This window comes from Cynara cardunculus, assembly GCF_001531365.2.
Source record: "Cynara cardunculus var. scolymus isolate 2C chromosome LG 1, CcrdV1, whole genome shotgun sequence".
Lineage (NCBI taxonomy): Eukaryota > Viridiplantae > Streptophyta > Magnoliopsida > Asterales > Asteraceae > Cynara > Cynara cardunculus.
The window spans coordinates 6,740,221-6,745,192 of NC_037528.1; the positions used below are offsets into that span (position 1 = coordinate 6,740,221).

General features: G+C 35.8%; 1 non-coding gene across 1 annotated transcript; it reads right to left on the minus strand.

Moving 5' to 3' along the window:
• Positions 1 to 4,667: 4,667 nt before the first annotated feature.
• TRNAR-UCG lies at positions 4,668 to 4,741 on the minus strand. The gene has a single exon. It is a non-coding gene; the product is annotated as a tRNA-Arg (tRNA).
• Between the last annotated feature and the right edge of the window lie 231 nt (positions 4,742 to 4,972).

Consider the following 4,972-nt stretch of genomic DNA (forward strand, 5'->3'; position numbering starts at 1 on the left):
CCCCCAAGAACACACACAGTCGGAAAAGCAGCAGAATCGACAGAAATCAACGAAGATGGTGATCGATTGATCAAAACAAATCTGTTCAATACACAATTATCGTTATCGATCCAGTTCTTAACCCCCAATTTGTGAAATATAGAGATGAYCGTAGTCGTATAGATGAATTTGGATGGATTCCAACAAGTCTCTACCTACCTACCCACTTTTACGTACGTCTTTGGATTCAACACGATATATATATATACCTTGGCATCAAAAAATCGAAAAAAAAAAAACAAACAAGAACAGGTCAAGATAAAATCGTCCAACGTGTGATTGCTCCAACTACTACTATCGATTGGAGATAAAACAAAAACCATTAGGGTCGAGAATGAACCTTCAATCGAGAATGGAAGTTGACTCGAGAATGAACCAGAACCTTTAAGGTATCCCCAAATCTAATGAATCGATAAAAACAGAAGCATTAGGGTAGACAGCAGCAATAGATGATGCCTTGAATCGAGAAAGGATACCTTGAATCGAGAATGAACTTGCATCGATTAATATGTAAACCATGAGATCAATTTGGAAGGGAAACTGAACTCTGAATCGTCATGTTGGGAAGAGGAACAATTGATCATCTTGGGTAGAGAAGCTTTGGGGAAGTAAACTAAGAGGATGAAAAGGTAGTACCTTCCTTAAGACTTTTAGATAACATGCGAATCAATTATTTGCAACATTAGTTTGCATGCAGGGATGTTATAAATAGATATCATCTAAATTATCCCTCGTAGCATCCATAAAAGCTTTTCTATCTACGTCCATTTTTGGATCTGTTGATTTGTGCTTCTTCTCTCCACTCCTACTGCTTTGATTTATTCTTTGGTTATGTGGTTGGTTGATTTATTAGGCTTTTAGTTTTCTAGAACACAAGTATTATTGTAATTTTTTGATCTATGTCGATATTTGCTACATAATTAATATCATATAGGCTGAAATATGAATATTTGAACATTTATTGACAAAGTTTGTTATATTTTATCCTATTTAAAATTCGAGGTAAAAGACTCTCTAAAGAAAAATCCGTTGATTTTTAGAGAGAGTCTTTTACCTCGAAAAAAAGATCTTAATCTACAATCGAATGAGATAATATTTGTTTATTTGTTATATTTATAACGTTATAGGTAACAACTAACTATACACACTTAGGTGTCGTTTACCAAACGCTTACCCGTGTAAGCGCTCACCAAGTCACTTTACTTTACCGGATAAATATGACAAGAGCTAATAATCTTACCCATTAAGAGCCAAGGCAAGAATCGAGAGTCTTACCCGGTAAGTGAGAACGAAGACTCTTACCATGGTTAGCACTTACCGGGATAAATTGTTGCATACGATGCGTTTTACTGAATAAAATCTTACCCGGTAAGTAATCGATAGTGTTGAATTTTACCGGTAAATAAGTGTTTAGGTAAACGGCCACTTAGAAAACATGAATGTGTTTCTTGTAACAATAAATTTCAAAAACGAAACAGATAGACTAAATGCATGCTCTTATTACTTGTGAAATACATAATTACCTGTTAATTTTTTTTCCCACATACATCAACATCAAAATCTGTTTTTTATTTTTACTGTATAATTTAATGTGATTTTGATATAAATAAGTGTTAATATATAAACAAGGAAAATCGTAAAATAAAAACAAAAACTTAGAACACCTTAATAACCATTCGTTAATAATTTGTAAATATTTTTCCCAATATGCACATAAAAACCAGAAAACATCTTCATGCACATGTACATACCGAACGATTATTAGTATATTCCTCGGTTTTGTCATTTTTCTTAGATTTTTCGTTTACAGGACTCATATATCAATGCCCGTGAAACAAAACTTCGAAATTAGAAGAGTAACGACTATGAAGATGAGAAGAACACCTATGAAGTTGTATTTAATCCCAGCAATCAAGGTCGCCATCGTTACGACAAACAGCTGCCACAACACTAGCAAACTCGCCCATGCCAGCACACTCGTTAACCCAACCGCCACCACATTATCCGGATCCCGACTCACGATTGAACAGTAATACAAAGATGGATGTACCCATTTGGTTTGATTAACTCTTCTTGGAACAATCAATTACCATGAAAATCATTTACTTCTAAGCCATAGCATCTCTTTGAGGCATTTCATCAAACAGTGATCGAGAACTAGAAGGGGAAAAATGAAGACTGATAATACAAGTCAAATAGGTTCCTTATAATGAGTTACAACTTGCAACATTTTTGCCATTAAATCCTTTTCAACACATCATAGGTTTTGTTGTTTCGCCAGTACCCAATGATCATGTATACTACCTTATCAACCAGATTTGAGAAAAGTTTTAAAAACAACCTTAAACGCTTAAGGTACTATCTTTTGATGCAAATAGTCTTAAAGTCTTGATTACAATATCACAAGCACATGTACAACTTCTTAATTCTTTTAGAAATCAAGTTATCAATATGACTCATCCTCTTGGTTTACTTCGCCAAAGCTTCTCTTCCCATGATAATCAATTGTTTTTCTTCTCAACATGACGATTCAGAGTTCACTTTCCCTCCTAAATTGATCTCCTGGTTTACATATTAATCGATACAGGTTCGTTCTCGATTCAAGGTATCCCTTCTCGATTCAAGGTATCATCTACTGCTACTGTCTACCCTAATGGTTTCTGTTTTTATCGATTCATTAGCTTTCAGGACACCTTAAAGGTTCGGGTTTTTATTCTCGATTCAAGTTCTATTCTCGATTCAAGGTTCACTCTAGACCCTAATGGTTTTTGCTCTATCTCCAATCGATAGTAGTAATTGGAGCAATCACACGTTGGACGATTTTATCTTGACCTGTTCTTGTTTGTTTTTTTCTTTTCGATTTTTTGATGTGAAGGTATATATATATATATCGTGTTGAATCCAAAGACGTATGTAAAAATGGGTAGGTAGGTAGAGACTAGTTGGAATCCATCCAAATTCATCTATACGACTACGATCATCTCTATATTTCACAAATAGGGGGTTAAGAAGTGGATCGATAACAATAATTGTGTATAAAACAGATTTGTGTTGATCAGTCGATCACCATCTTCGTTGATTTMTGTTGATTCTTCTGCTTTTCCGACTGTGTGTGTTCTTGGTGTATGTGTGAGAGAGAGAGAGATGGGAGTATGTGGATCGAAGGCAAAAGGATGTGTGGATGTTAGATTAGGTCATAAGAAACGTGGAGATGTTGCAAATGGTGAAGCAACACAGAAATTACAAGCAAGAACACACAGAAGAAGACGAAGGAGACGACTTGGTAGGAAATCGAAGACAAATGCTACCAATCGCTTTTCATCCAGGAACAAAGTCGATCCTTTGTTCCGATCACCAGAAGTATCGACTTTTTTCCTCGATGAAAACCGATTAGTAGCATCTGTCTTCGATTTTCTATCGAGTCGTCTCCTTCGTCTCCTTCTGTGCGTTTTTGTTCGTAATTTTGGTGTTGCTTCACCATCTGTAACATCTCCACGTTTCTTATGACCTAATCTAACACCCACACATCCTTTTGCCTTCGATCCACATACTCCCATCTCTCTCTCACACACACACAAACACCAAGAGCACACATAGTCGGAAAAGCAGCACAATCGACAGAAATCAACGAAGATGGTGATCGATTGATCAACACAAATCTGTTTTATACACAATTATCGTTATCGATCCACTTCTTAACCCCCTATTTGTGAAATATAGAGATGATCGTAGTCGTATAGATGAATTTGGATGGATTCCAACTAGTTTCTACCTACCTACCCACTTTTACATACGTCTTTGGATTCATCACGATATATGTGTATATACCTTCGCATCAAAAAATCGAAAAAAACCAAACAAGAACAGGTCAAGATAAAATCGTCCAACGCGTGATTGCTCCAATTACTAATATCGATTGGAGATCAAGCAAAAACCATTAGGGTCGAGATTGAACATTCGATCGAGAATTAAACCTGAATCGAGAATGAACCTGAACCTTTAAGGTGTCCCCAAATCTAATGAATCGATTAAAAACAGAACCATTAGGGTAGACATTAGCAATATGTGATGCCTTGAATCGAGAAAGGATACCTTGAATCGAGAGTGAACTTGTATCGATTAATATGTAAACCAAGAGATCAATTTGGGAAGGAAACTGAACTCTGAATCTTCATGTTGGGAAGAGGAACAATTGATTATCTTGGGTAGAGAGGCTTTGGGGAAGTAAACTAAGAGGATGAAGCGTCATATTGATAATCTGATTTCTAAAAGCATGCATGAAGACGTTGTACAATGTGTTTGCGATATTGTAACTAAGACTTTAAGACTCTGTGCATCAAAACGTAGTAATTTATGCATTTAAGACTTTTATCAAATCTGGTTTATAAAGCTTTGGAGGAGCTGAGTGAAAGAAGTGCACCCAAACGTTTTCATGCTTCTTCTTGTGTTTTTGTGGAAATTTATTACCTTAAATAATCTCTTTGAGGCATTTCGTCAAACAGATTTCACCATTTTTGACACAGCAAATATTTCCAATTTTGCAGATCGAATAGTGAAGGCTTTTGAGGACCAGTTGCGAACTATTTGTTTTGATTAAGAAATCAAGAATTGGATACACAAAAAAAGAACGACCACAGTGGGAGTCGAACCCACGACCTTTTGATCCGAAGTCAAACGCGCTAATCCACTGCGCTATGCGGTCAATTTGTTGAAAGGGTTGTGTCTTCTATTCATTTGGCTAAATTTTGTAGTCACCCCTCCAGAATGCTTAAAAGTTAGAGCCATGTGGGTGGTCAAAAATCACAGTTTTAGTCCATGCAGTTTCAAAATGACCATAGTGTTTTTAAAATATGTTCAAATTTAATCCCCACGTCTAACAGTCGTTAAAGAATTCTATTAAATGTGGGAAATTTTCATCGTTTTATTACTATTT